This window comes from Prenolepis imparis, unplaced genomic scaffold (genome assembly GCF_030444845.1).
Source record: "Prenolepis imparis isolate NDT839.2.m4 unplaced genomic scaffold, iyPreImpa1.0 SCAF_13, whole genome shotgun sequence".
Taxonomy (NCBI): Eukaryota; Metazoa; Arthropoda; class Insecta; order Hymenoptera; family Formicidae; genus Prenolepis; species Prenolepis imparis.
Window position 1 is genome coordinate 4858133 of NW_028141171.1, and position 23948 is coordinate 4882080.

General features: G+C 31.8%; 1 protein-coding gene and 1 long non-coding RNA gene across 10 annotated transcripts in view; one reads left to right on the plus strand and one right to left on the minus strand.

Moving 5' to 3' along the window:
* LOC145944699 (uncharacterized) overlaps positions 1–23948 on the plus strand; it is a 261286-nt gene that overhangs the window by 190296 nt on the left and 47042 nt on the right. The window lies entirely within an intron of this gene.
* Positions 1–23948, minus strand: part of LOC145944688 (glutamate receptor ionotropic, kainate 2) — a 200961-nt gene that overhangs the window by 158218 nt on the left and 18795 nt on the right. For 4 of the 8 annotated variants that reach the window (XM_083053215.1, XM_083053213.1, XM_083053218.1 and 1 more), the window contains exon 1: positions 6537–7269. The exons of 1 other annotated variant lie outside the window; for it this stretch is intronic. The gene's annotated coding sequence lies outside the window, so the exon portion shown is untranslated. Of the gene's footprint in view, positions 1–6536; positions 7270–23948 lie in introns of those variants that run through there. 3 more of the 8 variants (XM_083053216.1, XM_083053220.1, XM_083053219.1) reach the window with 1 other exon arrangement.

Below are 23948 nucleotides of genomic sequence, written 5' to 3' on the forward strand. Positions count from 1 at the left end.
ACCGTGTCTCGCGCGCGAAACACATATATGTATTTCTGACGCGCGAGGATAAATAGATCTGACGAGAAAAGTCGAAGAAATTAATTGTCAAGTTACGACAAACGTGCGCGGGATTCGCGATGACGCGAAAACTCTTCCGCGACTCTCTTCAGCTCCGACAAATGAGATTTTTCAGACAGATGCAATCATTTTCGCGGTCGTTCTGGTCGCGAAAAAGATGACAGATTTCGAAGTTCAATTATTGTTAATTTTTCATATTTCAAAAAAATGTTTTACCTTAATAGGTCTTTTAATTAATATATGTATTTTACGTGCATCTTTTAGATCTGTCATGTAGTAAAGAGAGAATGACAGATAGGTGATTTCAAGATACAATTATTACAATTTCTTTATATTTAAAAATTTTTTTACATTAATAGTCCTTTTAATTAATATATGTATTTAGATCTGTTGTGCAGTAAAAAGAGATAGAATGACAGATAGGGTGACAGATAGAATGACAGATAGAGTAAAGGGATAGGATGACAGATTTAAAGGTACAATTATTATTGTGTTTGTGTGTGGATAAATTTTTCATATTTAAGAAAAATTGTTTACATTAATAGTTTTTTTAAGTAATATATGTATTTAGATCTGTCATACAGTGAAAAGAGAGAATGACGGATAGAATGACAGATAGAGTAAAGGGATAGGATGACAGATTTAAAGGTACAATTATTATTGTGTTTGTGTGTGGATAAATTTTTCATATTTAAGAAAAATTGTTTACATTAATAGTTTTTTTAAGTAATATATGTATTTAGATCTGTCATACAGTGAAAAGAGAGAATGACGGATAGATGACAGATTTAAAGGTACAATTATTGTAAATTTTTCATATATTTAAGAAAAATTGTTTTCCTTAATAGTCCTTTTAATTAATATACGTGTCTCTTAGATCCGTCATAAAAGGAGATAGGATATATGTCGACAGCTGCGTGAAACGGTTAAAAGCAGGATAGAAAATTATGAATTTCCAACACGTAGCGTCGCTTTCAAGAAACGTGCGTCTCGGAAGCGTCATTTATGTCGCGCCGCGAGACGGATATAGATAGAGAGCCGTAAATAGAGAGAGAAGAAATGTCGTTTGACGGGCGCATCTTATTTGTCACGATTATTTCAAGGTGTTAAGCACGCGCGCGAGGTGCTCGGAAGTTGGGGGCAAGGTAGGCACAAAGGATACTTAAAGTAGGAAAGAAGTTAGGGAGAGACGCGTCGTTATATACCACCCGTGACTTTATCGCGTTATACAATCGACGAGAAACCTGCCCTTCTCACGTCGAAGCCCCGACGACGCTCTCTTCCTCTTTGGGGAGCTTCTCTTTGCGAATAGAAAGTAAGCACGCGGCAAAAGGGACAGGGCTAGGTATTCGTTTTCAACGCAAAAGTGCCACGTGACTTTTGCGTGAATTAAAAATCTAGTGATTTTTTTTGCGAATAAAGCGATCACGATAATTAATTCGAATCACTCGGCTGTGTGTTTTGCAAGAAGCGTAAATTATACGAGAAAAAAATCGAATACAGTATATTGATTTAACGATAGTCTGTCAGCAGAGCGAATTAAAAACGTAAATAATTAGCATTGCTGTTTTATGCATACTTATATTGCGAACGATGCGAAAGGCATTTTTAATTTGATTATGCAGAATGCATATTTCCAGTTCTCAGCACTTATTTGGATATTTTACGTGTTGTTCGATCGAGAAATATTTATCCAAATTATGATGTATATGTTTATGATATGTTTTCTTCATTAATTTTGTATTGTATATATATTTTCTGTTTTCCTTTTTTGTTATATTATATTATTTTATAAATACACTGTGTGTAAAAATAAACCTTTTATATTATCTGCATAAATTTACATTGTTTATGAACGAAATGTATTCTCATCAGTATTAATCAAAATTATTCATCATACGCACTGAGAACTTGCTAAATGGGATCTATGCATATGAAATATGCTTGATGAATTATAATATATATATATATATATATATATATATATATATATATATATATTCGAAATACTGTATATATATAATTGGAATAAATATCATTTAACTCGTAATTGAATAATATATTCATACATAGTGCGTATTCTTAATATTTAAATTAAGATAATTAATTTAAGATTCACACACACATATACACAGATATTGTAAATTACCTTTTAAATTGACTTCAACATATTAAAAGATAAAACACTCAAAAATTTACGTACATTACACTTTCATCTGCTTCTTGTTAATATATCGAATAAATCATAAATGTCAAAAATTACAATGTTTTAATGTATAAGATTTATACAAGCTATAATTAAATAAAGTGATATTTTTAATATTTAATCAAAAATGACATTTATAACATTTATAATCTGACACATGGCACAAAAACAAGTAAATGAAATGATGAAAATATTTTATTGTAAATGATATTTTAATCTCAATTTTTGATTTAATTTAATTAATTTGATTTAAATTGATTCTCAATTAACAGCCAAATGTGTAATATGATATATTATTAAAGCATCTTAGAACAGTTATAAGAAATATATTTAAATCACATCAAAAATTAATTAATTTGCGGTGAAGTCTTTTAATATACTCTTTTAATAATCCACAAATTTTAATTAACAAATGTTATATATGATATTCCACAATTCTAATAATATAACGATTCTAATAATATTTATAAATAATAACACATTTTTAGATTTATGAAGAATTAAAAGTAAAAAGACTCTTTTTAGCTCTCAGATTAAGCTTTCGGTCGACATGCAATAGCATGTTATTAAATCATAACATATTATATTTGTAATTATATAATATATTTAATATATGCTACTTTTTCTTAAATTTTAATTATATTATGTAATAATTAGCGCGTGATATTTAACCAAGCCAAAAATTAAAAACCTGCCGATAAATCATCAAAGTTTTGCCTGAGAAAAGTAAATTTGCTTAAGAATTTTTTATTACTAAAGGTGAAAGTTATGAAGCACTTTCTATATACGAAAAATAATATGCGGCCTATTACATATAAAACATAAAGCGTTTTGAAAATTTTTCCCCCAAAGTTTCTCAAAATTTATATAAATAAATATATTAAATATATAAGTATATATGTATCTGCATAATATTGTATAATGCAAATATTGTATTAATAATATTAGATATACACAAATAAAAGTACAATTTATATTTAAATTTCTATATTAATGTTATAAAAAATACACACATAACATTTTTGAAAAATAAAATATGTTTTCGAAATCACAATTTGATGCTTGTGATCTTTTTACAAAATTCCGAGGAAATAATAAGGTTATGGATAAAAACAATAAAAAATAATGGATCAAAACAACTTGTTAAAAATGCCTTTGAAATTTCATAAATCACGCATGTCAGAGAGACTTCTGAAATTTATATTAAAATTGAAATAGAGTTATATAACGTGATGATGTATAATAAATGGCGTATAATAAATATGTAACAAAGTAGGAATAAATAAAAAGTTCGATTAAATTGTAAAACTAAAAGATAAAAAATATTGAGACACACACAATTCAAGCAAGTATGAGAATATACACTGTAAAAAAATTTAGTAAATTTACACAAATAATAGGTGTAAAAATTACATGATTAGTCTTGTAAATATAAGAAATCATGTAATTATACAGAAATTATGTAATTCCACAAAATTATGTAGATTTGTCTTTTATTATGTAAATATATCTTCTTTTATATGGAAACTTACGAAATAATATGATATTTTAAAGATTTTATGTAATTATCTAAATTTTTGTAATATTACTCAATACAACAGTAATATTCTATATATCGTGTTTAATAATATGTATAATAATAATATGTTTAATAATATATTGTGTTTAATAATATGTTTAATAATACAATTATAAAAAATATTTTTACATTATCGTTTTATAATTTTACATACATATTGTAAATTTATTTTTGCAATCAGCTTAATTACAAATGAAGAAATTAATTTTACTTGTATATACTGCAAATTTACAAACGCGTGGAAATTTACAACTATTATAGTGGGTCTTAAAATTACCCACTATAATAGTTGTAATTTTACACAAAATTTTTTTACAGTGTATCTTGGCGAATACAATTGAACTTTATATAACTTTATCTGGCTATGTAGATATATAGAATGGCAGAAGAGAAAAGAAAGTGAGAGTGAGAAACAAAATAGAAACGAAAGCTATTTTAACCATCATAGATTGTTTGTTAATTGTCATTCAATCGGAAATTGCATGGAATTTGCGGATATTATTACATTTCGAGTTGAATCGTATTGTAACCATGAACAATGTTAACACACTTAATCGTATCATTGGAACATTGTGATAATGATTATGATTAATGATTGCGTCTCGACATCTATTATTCTAGACCACATGAATTAGCAATGATCTCATTACCAAGCAAATGATTTGCAAACGTCAACGGAAACCAAATCGAGCATACTTAATCGAAAAGCTATTCTAAAAATTCCATCGTTATTCATTCTTTGCATATTTTATATATGTATTAAAAAATATATAATATATGTTAATGAATATAAAATACATTAATTTTTCTTTATCTTCTCTCTATCTCTAACAATATCTTCTAGCAAAGAAGATGTATAAAATTATACAAATAATTAAATAAAATTATATGTATATATAAAGGAGAAAAATGATAAAAAGGATAATGGAACACACGCATATATTTATAAACGTTTTGTAAATTATAATAATTATACAAGTTGTATAAAAAAAATTAATAAATTAAGTTAACAAGGTATTAAATAATCAATTACTTTAATGGCGTCATAATATAAACTTTTTCATAAGTATTGTATCATTAATTATTAAACACGCGCTTAACAATCGCTTGTTAAAAAACATAATATTCCTCTACAAGTTTGAAACTTCGTTCCATGAGAAAACGCTCTCAAAAAATATACAATACTAAAATCTCGTATTTATAAACGCAATTCTGCTAGGCTGTTTTGAAAAATTTGCGAGCTCGTTAATAAGGAATTTTGTGCTTTTTAATTTGCACTAATACTATTTATCGCTCTCATTCCTTTTATCATTACTACTTTCATATCGTGTATGTATGCAAAGTATTCCGGGATGAAATACTTTAATCGGATGATTCTAAAATTTCTTATGGAATGGGAAAACCTCATATGATTTTTAATGGCGATAAGCGTTTCAAGATCTGCGTAAAAAGATAACGAACATCTAATCACACGTAATTATTCGTTCCTGAATTAGTTTTCGAATAAATTGAATCTTATTAAGCTTGCGAACTGTATGTGAATTACACTAAAAAGCAATAAAATAAATTTCCATGAAATTAGTTAAAATTAATTGTAATGTATAGGTAACTGCATATCTCTTTTTAAAGACGGCACTAGATTACTAGGATTACTCTTGTTAATTTTAGCCGATAGAAACTGTTTCATGTCACTTTTCCGCTTATATAAAATTATAAAATCCATTATCAAAGAATTTGCATTTTCTCTCGAAACACCCTACGAATACGAATGCATTTTCCCACAAGTATCCAATTTTCTTGATCTACTCACACGTAATTATATTCATTTCCAAAATATCTTTCGAATAAATTAAATTTTATTAAGCTCGCGAACTATATAGATATGTATAAATTACACTAAAAGGGCAACGAAGGTAAAGTTCCATGAACATTAATCAAAATTAACCAGAATATATAATTAACTGTTTATCTCTATTTGAAGAGATGGTACTAGACAGGATGTTGTTAATTTTAGAAACGATAGAAACTGCTTTTTCCGCTTATAAAATTACAAAATCCATTATCAAAGAATTTACACAGTTGGAAAATTTGTGTTTTCTTGTTAAAAACGATCCCCGTTAAAATTTTTGTGTTAAATATTTAACACATTCATGTGTTAAATTAACATATTACTGTTGTGTTAATTGAACTCAAATGTTAAATTATTAAAATAACTGAAAAAAAGTGTAAAAATAACACAATGTGTATTTATTTTTAATTTTACACAATAAATATGTTCGATATTATTAGTGACAAGATTTATCTGTTAAAATTTACAGAAAAAAAATGTTAATTTTACTTTATAATATAAGTGGGGATGATAAAATGTAAAATTAACAATTTTTTTAGTTAATTTTTACATTAAAACTATGTTAATTTAACACAAAATTTATTTTAAGTTTACTTGAAGTTTGCATTAATTTTATGTTAAAATATTAACACAATATTCGTGTCATCATTTAACATATCCGTATTATGTTAAATTAACACAAAAATTTCTGTGGACCGTTTGGGACATGTGATATTTGTTAAATTTAACACAAATTTTTCAACTGTGTACATTTCCTCTCTCTATCCTAACGCGCATGCATTTTCCCCGCAAGTATCCAATTTTCTCGATACAATAACCGGGTAATTCGAGATAACACTCACGCGCGTCTATCCGACGTAGAAGGTGTCGACACACCTCACGAGACTCGTCCTGCACAACATGATTGCCATCGACGATCTTCACGTTGGAAAGACGAGACCGCTTCTCTCACCCTCGGCTCGAGCCGATCGAGGGCCGCCCTTAACATTCCAATGCGTCTCCTTTAATCCCCGACGTGCTACTTCTCCACCACTTCCCTCGCACTTTGCTGCACAGAGTTACCCCGATCCTTCCCGCGTACTCTAAACGATCGAGTCTTTTCTTTATATCGCCCAATTTTCACGCCGCTCATTCATTCCTTTCCGCTCTTCTAAGAGAGAGACACGTTCAGAGAAACTTTCGGTTTCTCCACCAACAGAATCTATCGTCAGAGATGTATTCTTCTTTTATCGCGAGAAAAATCGAGACACAACGTCATTCATTCATTCATTCGTACAATCTTGACGACAACTCTTACGTCGCTCCCCGAAGAACCTCAAGATCGCGAGGGTCGATCGTCGGTCCGATCGTCGGACGATCCGAAGCATCCCGGACCCGAAGCTTCGTCCCTCCTTGGGGAGAATCGTGGAGCTTGCTCGCGATCGCGCACTAGGCCACGCGAAAGAGAGAGAGTCGGGAGGACCGGCTCGCGAGAACGTCCACGCGCGCGACGACGACGACGACGACGACGACGACGACGACGACGACGACGACGAGAACCTCCCCGTTTTACGTACGCGCGGTCCGACGATCGCGAGAGACGCGCGGGCACTGGCTGCGCGAGAACTTACCGCCACCCTCGGACGAGTGCGCGGACAGACAGTGCGGGGTAGTGGGTGGCCTTCGAGGGCTCGAAAGGGGTGGTTGTACGATGGAGAGAGAGAGAGAGAGAGAGAGCATGGGAAGAGGGATGGAGAGAGGGTGAGAGAGAGAAATACAGACACAAACTATGTAAGAGAAGAGGAAGACATGCATGGAAACACACGAAATTTTCGTTCGACATTCTACGCCGAATGCCGAAGACAATCTCGCGAAAAATGGAGCCTATGTATCTTCTAGCCTATCTGGGTTAGCGGATTCGCGCGCGACCCTGACCAACTTTAAGGGTGATTCTGCCGATTCTCAGTGTAATTATCAGTCGAAGATATATAAAGAGTACGATCGAAATATATTGTAATAGTAAATCGGAAAGGCTCTGATATATAAGTACAAATTCGGATGAAAAGGGGTAGTAAGAATCAGATATTAGGTGCAACAAAATTATTTTTTAATTCCTCTATTTCTTATTTTGAATAAGTAGGTATAGAGGAATTTAACATAATTTTTGGTTGCATCTAATATATCAGGTTCAGATATATATTAGGTGCAACAAAAAAATTATTTTTAAATTCCTCTATTCCTTATTTTAAATAAGTACAGAGGAATTTAAAAATTTTATTTTGCATCCAATATCTGTGGCTAGCCCTTATTTGAATTTGAAAATATATACTATCTTTAAATAGAAATCAATTTGTGCACAATACTAAGAAAAAAAAAGAAAGTATTTTAAATTAAATTAATAAATAATCCTTACTTTCTCTGACTTTTTGCAACTTAATCTGCGAGAAGTTTATTCGCAATCATTTGTAATTAAGAGACTCTTGGTTCACTTCAAGAGAACAGATTTATTTCAAACTCTAGACAAATTTTAAGGCGCAAAATTCTTATTTTTAAATTTCTTTATTCCTTATTTTGAATAAGTATAGAGGAATTTAACATAATTTTTTGTTGCATCTAATATATCAGGTTCAGATATATATTAAATGCAACGAAAAAATTATTTTAAAAATATTTTTAAATTCCTCTATACTTATTTTAAATAGTAAATATAAAGAAAATTAATAATAATTTTGTTGCATCTCTAATAGGTATAGAAAGGACTAATAAGAGCCAGACACAGATATTATAGGTGCAACAAAAAAATTATTTTTAAATTCCTCTATTCCTTATTTTAAATAATAAGTACAGAGGAATTTAAAAATTTTATTTTGCATCCAATATCTGTGGCTAGCCCTTATTTGAATTTGAAAATATACTATCTTTAAATAGAAATCAATTTGTGCGCAATTCTTTGCCAAGAAAAAGAAAGTACTTTAAATTAAATTAATAAATATATAATCCTTATTTTCTCTGACTCTTTGCAACTTAATCTGCGAGAAATTTATTCGCAATCATTTGTAATTAAGAGACTCTTGGTTCACTTCAAGAGAACAGATTTATTTCAAACTCTAGACAAACTTTAAGGCGCAAAATTCTAGCATAGAGCAGCGTCGAACTAATATATATATATATATAGACCAGAAAGATAGACTTGTCTTTCGTCTCGAAAGCTTGCTGCGAGAGAAACCAAGTTGCATCTTATTACCGGATTACCGAGTTTCCTCGACATACTGACCATACTTATCGATGCGCAGGAATTCCATCTCTCGCTATCGCGATTCCGCTTTAATTCAATCTCGCACTCTATATCGCTTCGAAGACACGGTTTAAAAATTACCAAGGACACACACCACCTCGTCGCGCGAAGAGATGCCGTGGGAGCGAAAAGATGGGACCGGAAAGAAAAAAGGGAGAAAAAGAGGCTGAGAATAGCATCTCGCGCCCGAGGGGGGGCCGCCACCCCTTTTCTCTTCAAGTACATAAGGCAGTCTGATGAAGAACCGAAATTGCTTCCCACCTGGATTACTGCGCTCGAGTCTGACCACGCTCTTGAATTAAGCTCGTATATTTGACAATGTTCGGGGTTCGTACGTTTTGCTAAGAGGAATTAAAGCTTCATCGCGCCGGGATTTACGCGGAGAAAGGTTTCGCGCGCTAAGAAGGAATCACATTTTGCACGTGACTTCTTACATGCTCGCTCGAAATAAATTTGTAATTATACTAGTATATTACTATAGAGCCTCAAAAAGAGAGAACTGTGTATATCCTAAACATTCATATCCTTCGGCGGGGGAGATAACGCGAATATACGAAACGGCGTTACTGAAACTATAAAACTTAGGAGAAAATCGCAAATGGAGCATACAGAGGTTTAAGGGTGGGATAAGCGAAGAGGCGCATATATCGACTGCGAAATGGCTCCGAGGGTTCTCTCCCCGAGCGTTGCGGTGCGAAGCAAAAAGCGGAAAGAAGGCAGGCAAAGGGTGGAAACGAGAGGGCGAGGAGAGAAAGGAGGAAGGAGCGTCTAAGTTGATTCTGTGCTTTCTCTGGAAGAGTGCAGATAGGGGACTAGCAAGAGAAACGTAGTCGTTTTATCCGCGTTAGTGGACAACGAGCCTGACCACTTCCTATGCAAAGAGGATTGAGATAAAGTTCGCATTCATCAGCGATGATGTTCTCGCTCTAAACTGTCGCTCACTCCTAACCCGTCATCCCTTAGTCACGAAATCTCTCATTCTTATATAATGTCAGATTTTCGAAAGGAATATTTCCCGGTCCGTTCGTCTTTCTCCGAGATAAAGGAAAATCATTCCGATGAGAGAGTCTTACGAGAGAGAGAGAGAGCAGCCGAGATTTTCGTTCGAGAACACGGTTCGATTAATTTTCACCGAACAAATGGCATTCGTTCTATTGGAATTCTACGGCGAGCGCTAATCTTCCTCTTCTTCTACGGAGAATTTGTAATCTTTAACTTTTTTGGCAATAGTAAATCTTGATTACATCTGTCAAGCATAAATGTATATAAATTAGGATGTAAATATATATATTCTGAAGTCTATATATAGATCGTGTAATAAAAATAATAAAATTATAATAAAAAATTTATTTATTTAAGACACGTCATGTTTTTTATCTGTATAATTTATTTTCTCCATTTACATTTCAGCTTATTGACGTCTTCTCTTAAATTATTCTTCTGTAAAAGTGTGAAAATTAACACTTTTGAGAGACATTGAATGTAAATATGAAAAATGTAACTTGGTATATATAAAATTACGGTCTTTGTTACCGTATATATAGTATTCTCAACTTTAGTAATAAAAATTATGAGACGCGTTATTGGATACGATAATATATTATATCTTGAATCTTTATAATATATGACAATGGCTTTTCACAAGATGTCAACCAACAGTAATATCCTTCTCGATCTTCTTCGTTGTAATTTATTTCTGTTTTATGTCATCAGATATTTCTTATTATTATTGCTTGCAAGAAATTAATAATGTAACCTGCTATAGAATTTTGACAGCATCGTTACAGAGATCGTTAATTCATCAAGCTGGGGAAATTATTGTTAAAAATATTCACTTTACACTGGCAGTCATACAAAGCTTACATTCATTCCTTTTTTTTTTTTTTATTTCTGACTTATTCATTTTGGCATATTTTCTCATTGAATACGATTTAATTAAACTCTCTGAAGAGAAGATAAAATGCGAGGAAAAAAAAAAGAATTCTGTTTTCCGCGCGCATTAAATTGAATCGAAATGTCACGGTTCGCTAAAAGCTAATGAGCAGTTTACTTCATTTACTCGTCTGTCGATCAACAAAGTAAAGTAAAAAGAAAAAATTTCCAACGAACTACCTCAAGCCTCTGAGAAAATCCCTGTCACCACTATTTTCTCGATATAATTCTACGTTTCGTGTTATCAAAAAACAAAAAGATTAAATTACAAGAAATATCTATCACAGCAATCATATCAAGACTTCTTTACTATAATTGTATATATTTATATACCTATGCAATATAATTCTTTCATAGATGTTCAATTATCATTAAACATTATCGCGTCGCGACATCTCGTCGTACCGATGTCTTCTTTCGGTAACATATAGTGACATTTTGGCTGAATCCCAAGAAAACTGCTGACAAAATTTTCGCAAAAGCATGTAACTCGGCGCGCATGATATCTTCTCTTAATGGGATAATAAACTGTCGTGACAGTTACGTATAAAAAGCGAACTTCTTACTTTACAACTGATGAGCGCGTCAGCTGATATATTGATATAGATCACACGAGTAATATTATAATGAATTTCTTTCGTTCAAATAATTAAAATTAAATAATAGCTAGATCTACTTTTGATATGAAAAATTAATTTACACGTAACAAAAATAATAAATCGTCATACTTTCTCGGCCGTTGGTGGCATAAAATCTATAAACGCGCATTTCAATGAATATATTTCCCCCGCGCATTTCAATGAATATTTTCATTAGTTTCCTCTTCAGTAAACTAACAAAATCTCGATGAGCGTGCGTATAATTTCATCTCTTTTATTTACCGTACTCGAGGGGACAGTTTTTTCTTTTTTTTTTTTTTTTTTTATTTTATATCGCAACTCGCGCGATACGTGATATTATACGCATGAGCGTAAAAAGCAATATGATGATGGTTTGAGCGAACATTGCGAATAGGTTCTTTTTCACGATTTTCATATTCGAATGTCTATATATACGTAATACTTTTATTTGCTACTAGTAATAAAATACAAACAATATTGTAGTTTCGGTTACACGAAAAACATGAATATATTTACATAATATAGTAGAACGTCGATTTAAAAAAAAGAGAGAAATCTGGAGGACAGTTCAAGTCAGTAAATCGGCAATAGAAAATAGAAATTCTTGTTATATATGTATTTAAAGTTTCTAATAAATAAGAACAAAAACGAAATATTAAATATGTGTAAAATTAATTTTATTATTTAATCATAGAATTTCTAAAAATATAAAATATTACGAAAAAATGTTTTAATGTCAAAATAATCGGAATATATTTTGTTTAATTTCAATCTTTGATAATAATATCGAGTAATATATACTTTGTACAGATTTTTCCTTTGTTTTAATTGTATAAGAGAATTTCAAAATACGTTTCGACTATTTTGTCCAAGTATGTTACAGAGTTAAATTCCGCATACACAAAGGTAAGTCGTTTACACTGGTGCACAGCGAGTGTATACGGATATTGCGACACGCAAAATTTGCTTTTTGTCCTCGCGAGGAGGTGGAGAAACTGCACGAACACATCCCCGTGTATATAAAAGTACAATAGATAAATCAAGCGCGGTGAGCGCAGAGACATGACAAAATCTCTGTTTCTTTTTCTTTTTTTTTTTGACCGATCGTTATCCTGTCTCGCGCTTTTCGAGATGGTCCTCGAACGATCACTTGCGCGATCGAAGTTCACCGATTGTCGCGGACAAATATATCGGATAGTAATCTTCGCAGAGCATTGTTCCTTCCGTCTCTCTTGTCTTCTTTTTTTTTTTTTTTTTTTGTAATCGGACCATCCAGATTGCGTCGCGCGCGAAAGAGGGCTTTGTAACCTTCTTCTATGTCCGAAACTCTGTATCGTGTTTTGCGTGGAATTCGAAATTCTCGACACTGTTGTTTCACTCGGTTGCACTTTCCTTTTCTTTCTCTATTTTTTTCCAAATTAATTACTCGCTTTTGTTCTTCTCGTACCCAGTGATTTGATTTGATGAAAGCGTTTGTATAGAGATTTATATACTAATGTCTCTTATATCGTAAATTATTAAATTATTCGAAATTTTATCGGAAATCTTTTTTTTAAGGCATTTTAGATAATTTATCCGACAAATCGAGGGACACAAATGTGCGACGAAAGAAAAGGTTTATTTAAAATTTAAAATCATTTTGTATTACTGAATACCTTGCATTATTGTATTCTGCATGATTTTGTGTGTGGTATTAGGTTTATAATAGAAGCTATTTTAGCGTGCTATTTCGAACACTTTGATTTTGGAATTGTGCGTATTATAGTACGCTATTGTGCGATTCCCAGTCTATTCAAAGCCTATTTTCACTCGGTGAAAACCATTTTACATCTCTCGATTGATATAATTATTCTTGCAGAATTTGATTACATAGTTTAGTTCTGGCGCATCACTATGCTAGAAATTTAGCCGACTCGGAATTAAATCATCCCTTTTGTAATACAACACGCACGACGCATGCACAACGAATGACTAATTATTCTTTTTTTTTCTAGCGCACATACAAGATTCATCGAACTGAGCGTTCGAAATATTTAGTCAATAAAATTGCAAATTGAAATATCAAATCGAAATAAAATAGCAAAGAGGTCTAGCATTTATTTTACACAAGTTTAGTTAATACAAATTTTAATTTATTTCTATTTTATCCCCCCCCCCCTCTGTTTCAATTTAATTAATTTTAATTTTAATAGATATATTAATTTTAATTCATCTCTCTATTTCTATCTGGTTACCATCTGATATTTGTCACTCTTGTCTCCGTTAAAAATCTACACTGAAAAGATATGTTCTTCTGTGCGAAAGCTCAAGAAAGGATATTCTTATCATGAAGTTCCTTTCTCCTAGGTGTTTGTTCTATAGCGGTCTAGGGCCGAGTGATATACGTTAAGCTCGCCTGAGTCGAAATTGTGTTACCCTGTTTATTTGCGATGATATTCAGGCCCATTGTTCATAAACTGGGCGCGCTTATATCGATGACCGGTTTCTTGGATTCTCGCCAGATCGTTTGGTACTCAACGAGCCAGCCGCCGACTACGATAACGACTTTCATCCTTGACTCCTTTCTCTTCTCCTCAATTCTATTTACCTCCTCGTCCTCTCCCTAGATTGTTGTTCGATTATCGATATATATGTATATGCGTACTTTGCTATCGTGTGGTCATTGTTTATTTTTTTTAATCCGCGAAATTTATTCATTTCATTTTGATAAAGGAAGACAATAATACGTGATTATTATTTTATAATCAACTTAAACAAATTTGTAATAATTTAGACATTTTATATAATTTAGATATAAGAACCTGTTACGTTTCTTGGCAAATGTCGGAGAAGAGAAAGGTAAAGTCTGGAATATATTAATTTGGATGTTAAATATCTTTTTACTTTGTATTCAACTTTCTGAATCTACGATGAGAATGGCAGAAAGTAATATATCTTTTCTATCTCCTCTCTTTAACATTCATCTCTTAATTAATTTATATTACTTGCGAGTGAGAGAAAGTACACGCGTTATATATATATATATTTTGCATGATGTAAGGTAATATACATATTTATAACGTTCCATTTCTTCCGAAATGTCAACGAAATGTGTAAAAAGAAGAAATTAAAATTTCAAACCGCGAGAATCTCTGTAAATGGTTAAAAACTTTATTTTCATATCATCAATAAACATTTAGCGCTCGGATCTGCTCAAGGCAGAAAGTTTCCAACGTTCAAACTTTTTACGGTAGTGGTACAAGTGTTAAGCGCAGTGTAAAATTCGATGTAAACAATTTCATAAAGGTGGACGTCTCTTGAATTACACAAAGAAAATTTCCCGTATAGTACAATTACTCTTTGATAAGTCGCGTTTCTTCTGGTCTCGCTTCGCCTGAATATTAAAATAAAAATGTCCGAGACACGACTTCGTCGTCGCGAATGCTCGCAACACAATTGCACAATTTACAAGCGATTTACATTACAAACTTACATGTAATAAGAATCAACTATCATCGATCGTCCAATACTACAAATAGTAACAATTACGAACACGCTGTGCCGGAATTTTTAACTGCATATTTAAACAACGAAAGAAAAAAAAAATCAGGAACTCACAAACCAGATCTCTATTCTTTTTGATCGTATCTTTCATACTCTTTTCCTCTTTTCCTCTTTTTATTTTTCTTTCTTGAAAGCTCTCCCTAAATATACACCTATTTCCTTTCAAATTTCAAGGATGAAAAGAAGTGCAGCAAAAAATTCTATACGTGAGAATCGCGAAGTAGATGCGAAATGAAAGTACAGGGTAACAATGTTACGTATATGTACTTGTATTGAGAAAGATTTAATTGTGAACGGGGCTAAAAGCAACGCGTAATGCGGATATTCTATGCGATATATATACATACGTATAGCATTTTGTATTACCGATTGTATCCGATTTTTCGTGGTTTTCTGCAACAGTTGGACGAAGATTCATCAGCTGGACGAGAGATTTTCGCGATAGAGACGTTTAAAGTGCGCGTGTACCTCCTTCCTATCCCAGCCATTAGCAAAACCGTTAATTAAAGTGGCAAAAAAACGGCGCCTGGCAAAGAAGTAATAAAAAAATGAACATTAAAGGTGGAGAGAACGAGTTGAAAAGCCAGTTCACGGCACAGTGACCATCTCTATCGTCGCTGTAGAGTTTCTCCCTTTCTCTCTTTCTTCCTTTATCTTTCTCTCCGTTTCTCTTTCTGTTTCCCTTCTGACCGACCTTTTTCCCTCATCCTCGCGCCACTATAGCGTAGCGTATCTCTGCTCCTCTTCATCTTCTCACTCTCTCTCTCTCTCTGCTTCCTGACGATCGAAAGGTCCACTTATCATGCCAAAAATAAATCCAGCACGGTCTGACCGGAGATAAATTCGGGGAAACGCATTGGAGCGCGAGGTGACTAACGATGACTATCACTCACCCCCGAGCTTTCTTTTAAGGACGAGCTAAGCGCGAGCCGAAGCACCTCCAAGGAGAGGCGAATCCGCCCTTAAGACGCCGCGCTGGCGTTCGAAATTAATTAAACAACGCTTATGCAGCTCTCTCCGTAGTTTATCCTTCTCTCGCAAGAAGCTCCAGGTACCTGGGAAACAGGTACAGGTCGTTGAGCCAAAATCCACTTGACTCGAAAGCAACTTCTTCCACAAATATTTCGGAAACGATATATCGTAATTAATGTTGTAATTAATAGACTGATAAATTTTACTTTTCTCCAAATTTCTTCACGAACAAAAGTCCGACGAAAAATTGAGATTACTTATAACGAGATCTTACGTATTCGCTTTGATGAAGATGCGTCCCAAATTTTCTCTGTTACGTTTTATTTAAAAATTCTAATCAATTTTGAAGTCGATGATGTACTTTCGTAGTTTCATCAATCTTTCCTTTGCGATTATTTAACACTTTCAAGAATATAGTAAAGTTTTTTAAATATTGAGTTTTATTTTTGATGTAAAGCTTGATTATGATTTAAAGATTTAGACTTCAGTCGAGATTAAATATTTAACATATGTTTTTAACATATGATGCTAGTGTTCTAATATTTCGTTTTATTATATTTTATTTTAATTTTTATTTAATTTTGATTTGAACTTATTGTAATTTGTAAAAGTGTCATAACATAAAATGATATAATGTAATAAGATAAAACAATTTAAAAAAATATAAAATATAAAAACGCGAAGAGCCGGAAGCCGTCCTAAGCCACAAAGATTAAATATAATAACTAATGAAATTATTCGATGTAAAATTAATTTTGTCAGAGAGCAGAGTTTATTTGCGATTGCGAGTAATCATCGATTTCACAAAATCTTTTATATTGATCTCTCAGTAAGCTGATAAATGTTATCAATAAACGACGAGTTTTTTCCGAAGAACTTTACGCGAATGATATCGCGGCAGTATTATTTTTATTTCGGCATTTTCCTCCCCCCGAAATAACCACTTATCAGACGCGATTCCATTAGCTTACTCGTTCTTCGCAGCTTTTAACCTACTTTGTCTAAAAAGTACTGTTTGATTAAAGAAAATATAAATTTAGTATTATCTATCTTGACTTGCGGATTTTGTTGAAAATGTTAGCAATTAGTACATTTAACGCTCGCAAACAGACACGTCCAATTAACATCTTCCAATCTTTTACTTTTCATTTCCGACACAGTTATTTTCTTGCTTGCTAATTTACATTTTTAAAAATTTTAATAGAAAGTAGAAATACTATAAAATCACAAATATGTCGAAGAGAGTTTTTTTTACAATTATTACGATGTTAATTATATTAATTATATAATAATTATATAATTAATTAATTAATATTATAATTACAAAAAATAATTGTGTTTGAATGATCAATACAAATATTATCTCTCTTTTAAGATTCACATATTTTTAAGTATACAAATTAAAGTTCTAGGAGTTTAATTAGTATGATATTAAGTTCTATAGATACTATCTTTCCGAAAAAAAAATCAGGATTACTGAAAAGTGAGCTTATCGTTTAAACGCCGGTGACACATCACCATAAGTGAGCACCATAATGGCGACTCGGTACTTCAATGCTGCAGAAATTGTTGGGGCGTGTCGGGGCGACTACGTCTTCGCTGCAAGATTCTGTACGACCCGCAACAAGCTGGAATCGTACGATGGAAAAGCATCCGTAGGTGGAAATCGATATCACGCGAACCCCCGCAGCTCGCTCTTGAATTTTGCGGGCGAAAGGCGAGATTTGGATTTTGTCCAGTTACCAAGTCGGGCGAGACACTTGTTCGTTTCATTTTGTTTCCGCGGGAGAGGAAAGGCAAAGTCCCGAGAAGAGACAGGGCGATGAAAGAATAAGATTAACGCGCGCGAAATAATATGTTAATTAACGCCATGCAACTTTCTAAAACTCGAGCCAAAAGTTTAAAATACATTTACTTTCAATCTTTTGGCGAAAAATTTTATCGCCCCTTTCTCTCTCTCTCTCTCTCTCTCTCTCTCTCTCTCTCTCTCTCTCTCTCTCTCTCTCTCTCTCTCTCTCTCTCTCTTTCTCTTACGAAAGACTTTTATAATTATTCGAACGCTAATTCTTTCAATAAATTTCACAGCTTTTATTTCTTGCACTCGGAATATATTTGGAACACGCATTTCCTATCTTTATTTTTATTTTACATCGCTACTTTTTTCAGCGTGTTAATTAACTCGCGATTAATAATATCGCGTCTGAAAAAATAGGTCGGCAATATTTTCAATATATATTTGGCACTAAATGTAGCCATAATGATGTGTATTAATGTTGTGTCTTGATAGAGATAATGGAATACAGTATATAGGAAGTAATATTCTCCAATCGATCGTGTTGTTGCGTTAGCGTATTGCTACGTTATTTTGTGAGAACGGGATGCAATTTAGAAACAATTTATCGTTTTGTGTAAATCGATGCAAAATGCAACTATTTTCATTTTGATATTCCATCGTCTTAATGGAACAACAAGTGCATTGCGATTGAATTGCGCTATCATTAAATCAACGAGAGTTCTTGCAATCGCACTTACTTATCGTCTTTCATTAATTCGCTAATTGATAATAATTGTATGTGTTTGTTTGTGTGATTATATAGCAAAGTTATTAAAGAAAACACTTCAATCGAAAACTTTCAATTTCTTACCCAATCAAAAGCGACTCCAAATAAATTCTCATCAATTTTTTTTATAGTTTGTTAACAATTGCAACGAAAGTTGTACCAAAGTATTTTTTAGATTTACTATTTTTTTAAAAGTCGGTGTTTTAAGATTTTTTAACGTTTCATAGAACTGGTTCCCTTTTAATAAAGAACTTTTGCAGTTCCTTTCTGTCTTTCTGTTAATATCTACTTTACAAAGCTATAAAGAATTTCTCGATTTATAATAAATATTTATAATTAGGGAATATGTGTGTATAAAAGTTTCAAAATTTTTTTTTCATTTATATTATTTTTTTATATAAAATTTACTTAGTGCTATAATAATCTGGAAAATAGCTACTAAATTGAAAAGAAAGTTCTAAAAGAAAATATATTATTAGAAACGAATATTATAAAAGTAAAATTATACAACCTGTATGCGTAAATGATAGAACCTTTGAGCAACAGAAAATATTCATATTTTTGTGCTATTTAACGTTACATTCGTTTGATTACAAATACGCGGCATTATTTTAATTTTCCAGGTAATTTTTAAATTAAATCGTCAACATAAAGAATGGATTTTTGTTGAAATTAATTAACTAACAACTGGATTTCAAAAGGATACGCAACTAGCATAATCACTACGCATGTTTATGATTACAAGATCGTTTATTAAACTTTTTGCCATGCTTCCTGTCGCTACACCATGATCTAACATCTCTGTCGGACATGTTTTAATCTATATCACTGTCGCGTACTTTTTCCTGGCTTAGTATTTTTTTTTTTCATAACTACATTCGATCAACAATTTTCTCGTCATATCTCTATAGTACATATATCATAATATCTTTTGATTATATATATATTATATATATATATAATATATATATATATATATATATATATATTTATAAATACTTATATATGATGTTTTATATAATTGTAATTAATCTGTATATATTATATAATTTGTATCATATAAAATGTTTCTAAAGCTCTTTATATTTAAAAAAAAATATATACAGATATATATGTATAAAACATATAAAACTAAATTAATTATATTTTATATTATAAAATATATAAATTCTCTAATAATGCTTTATACGATAATAAATTACATAACATATACAAATGTTAATTACAATTAAAAATTAATAAATTAATAAATAATTATGTAGTGCAAAAAATTGACATTTAGATTTCAGATTACTCCTACTACGAATAATTTTTACGATATGATTTCGAAATTGGAAAAAGTATCATACAGTTGAGACTCAACATGGCTCGTAAATTTTCCTGCTACGTATATATGAAGTATTTGATAGCGTTAGATGGACTTTAAGCTAAAAGGCAGTGAAAGTATTCCTTTGAAGCATGACGAGAGTAATGACACTTACACTAATGCAGCTGCACCTGGATACTTCCACCAGCTCAACGTGTGTGCTCGAATCTATTCGAATTATCAATGTACGCTATTTCTCCCCACCTGATGGTCAGCATCTCTGTTTTTTCAACGGTATATAAAATTAAAAAAAAAATGACTATGTAACGTTTATATACTGAAAGAGATAGAGAGAGAACTCTCTTGTAATATCTATAACAACATCTATAATAATTATAATTAGCTTGTACTATTCGCATTATTACGGATAATTCTGGACTCATAGTATATCTGTAATAACATCTATAATTGTCTTATTAGGCTTTTATCGTAGGCGGAAATAAAAAAATTGAAAATAACAATCAAGCCGATTATATATTTGTTTGTTGAAATGCAGCGTCGCAAAATTTAAATTCATCGACCGTATTATATTTTCATTCGTAATCATAATTAATTCCGAAATCTCTTAATCGATAACTCGAATTGTGCATTCGAGTCGCAACCGAAATTCGCCACGAGAAATGCTACAACAATCAACTTCCCGATGTATTTACCCTGACAACCGTTTCCGGTTTACGTTTCCATGCCATTTGGAAATTCGATCGTGCTGTTGGGATTTTCATTGGCGAAACCTGGCTCTCTGATCTGATTAGCGGCAGCGCGGTATAACGCTTCCTACGAAGATCGAAACGAGAGCAGGCTGCAGAACGGGAAAAGGCGTAGACATGAAGTCCGGTTTTATTACGAGAACTTAACGCAACACATCGCACGAGGTGGACGCGTGCACACATGTGCATTTACGTGCGGCGATGCACGTAACATGTACACGCCACGTGATTATTATTCGGTGCAGAGAGTAATACGGATAACTTTCGTATTTGATGTAACATTAACATATATGCACAAATAATCGAGTAGATATATATATATTTTTAAGTATTTTTTATTTTATTTTTATTATATATATATTTTAATTGTAAGTAATATCTATATACCCTGTATATATATATATATATATTAATATTCTTTATATATAAATATATATATTTTTTAATATATTATTTTTAAATATTTTACATATTTTATTTTAAAAAATTTATAAAATATTTTTAAATATATATAAACTTAAATAAATACTTGCAATTTTATATAGAACATATAATATACTTTTTAATATTTTTTATTTATATATATATTTTACGTATATACATATATCTATAATATATATATACTTAAATACTTGAAATTTATATATATATATTTTTTTTTTTTGTTTTAATTATATTTTTTAAATATATATTTAAAATATATCATAGGTATATTAAAAAAAATATGTATATAATACTTAAAATATATATATATAAATTTCTTATTTGGAATTTTTTTAATGGCACTCTAATAGCGTGCAATTTTTCTTTTAAACTATTGATTGCATGAAATAATTGTTTGCAATTATTTCTCAAAACAAATTATACACATTTCTTACAGTCCTTTATGTCACTTTTATATGCGTCGCGGCGGTACTGGCGGAAAGAGGATTCGAGTGACCTAGTTTAGCGATATGAAAAGTGTCAAGCCGAGATAGAAGGAAGAGAAGGAGATACGCGAGAGAGAAGGGGGGTTTATAACAGGCGAATTACTCGGACAGAAGATACGACATGGACCAGCTGTTGCTTATTGCTGGTACGCGCGCACATGGTGCCAACTCGTTACGCCGCGTTTGTTGTAGAGCAAAACTCATCTTAAAACACGCATGAGCAATGAGAACAAATGCGAGCTAACGAGCGATAGAATTCGGGAAACGGTCCGAAGAATCCTTTTTGGCCCTTTGTCGACGAAGAAATGTGTGTGCACGGACTTAAATGTGATCGAATATTTTATACCGAGATAATGAAACGTGTTCAGCAATATTTTGGATAACGAAACACGTTCAGTAATATCTAATCAGAAAAATAGATTGTGCATTAATATGCCATTTAAATTCTGTATAGTAATAAGGAACTGTAGTTGGATGTAATAATGGAAGTCGTAAAGCATTTTTTTCTCTAAATATGCCGTTATAACTAGAGCTATTATAATAAAATTAATTTATCTGCCAAAGTATAGCTATATTCCTTTTATATTATCACTGTTTTTAGTTTCACTCATTTTCACATAACAAGACATCAATTTAATTTTCTTCTAACATGCAAAGTGCATAAATTATATACATATAAGAATTATGTCAGAAGCAAGGAGATTTTAAACAATGTGTGGCTGCATTTTTATCAACATATTTTTATCAACAAATTTATATTCTTGTAAAAAGCGGAAGCTCTCTCTTCATTAATGTTTTTCTATTTCTTTTGCGATAAAATTATAACAACAGTACACTATTAAATGTGCATTAAACAAGAAATTACTACGATTTCATGCGCTATTACCTCATTAAATGAGCTTTAATTTTTGATTGATAAGAGAATAAATATACGACGTTACTTTGAAATAGCGTCGTCCTCTTTTGAAAAATGTCATCGAGGTATAAAGAGGCACGATAAAATTATCTCAAGGAGCAAAGAGGAGGAAATTTTTATTCGTCCCAACATTCCGAATTACTTTCTAGATTGCCTACCGGATTTTAACAATTTAAACGGGTCTTCTTTTGTGTGATTACCCTTGTCTTGTCAGAGATTCGTGAACAGCCTTTGTATTAGTCATATATACCATTGTCTCACTTTTCTCCTTTCTTCTTCTTTCCTATCCGGCTTTTTCCCTTCTATTTCCTCCTGTTCATATTTTAGAATTGTCTTTTAAGATAGCTCAGTCTTTTTATCCCCTTACAAGCTTTCTCGCAACTTGTCTGTCCCCTTTTCAAGTTTCTCGGCCCATTTCTTTTTTTCGCACATCGACTTAATTTATTCCTTGCACAACTTAGAAATCTATAAAAAAGCAAAAAATCGTATTGATACCAATTGCAATTGCAATTTTGTTTTAAAAAATTGAAATACGCAGAGAAAGAGAGAGACAGAGAGAGAGGGATCGATTGAAAATCTTGCGTAATCAAATCGATTAGTTTGGAAAATATTTGAATTACAAATTCCTAATCTTCCATTCATATATTGTACGCTTTATTTCGATAGCTTTGCAATTTATTTCTATAAAATGAGAGAATATCAATCTTTTATATAAGCGTTAGGGTTTTGAGATACATGTATTTTCAATTCAATTACCACGGTAAATATTTTTTAATAATTAAAAATTTCCATCAACGAATTCATACATCTATTTTTTATTTCCAATAAATTCCCTGTGTCGCCTGCAGAATCAATCCGATATAATATATATATACGTGGATCAAAAATATATTATTATATTCTAATTATATATCGTTACAGTGCAAGAAAGTATATATAAATTTACTTAATTTAGCCTTTTTCTCTTTCTTCCCCTCTTTATCTGATATAATTAAAAAATAAATTAGTATTCAAATTGCTGTATTATCATACTAATTCCTTAATCCATTTTTCTTCGCAAATCTCGTCGAAATTGGCCGATGGGACAGGGAAGGGGAGCGGAAAATACTAGCGAGAAAACGAAAGCGCGATAATTCGAGGCGGACCTTATTGTTGAAAATATATTGGATATCGGACTAGCGAATATATTGCATTATTTCGTTGCATATTCGCAGGGGAATGTCAGCGTTCGCGTTTGCGCGCTTCATATCCTCTGTCTTTCTCTCTCTCTCTTTTTGCCCCGAAATCCGGGAACACGGGAAGACTGGAAACCGTCGTTTCACACGGTTGGCTCTTCACGGAATGGCCCAGAAAGGCAATTTCGACGCGTCAGAAATTGAATTAACGTTGGTTATGTATTGCGTGTCGCTATCGCTATGCGGCACCGTGAGTGAC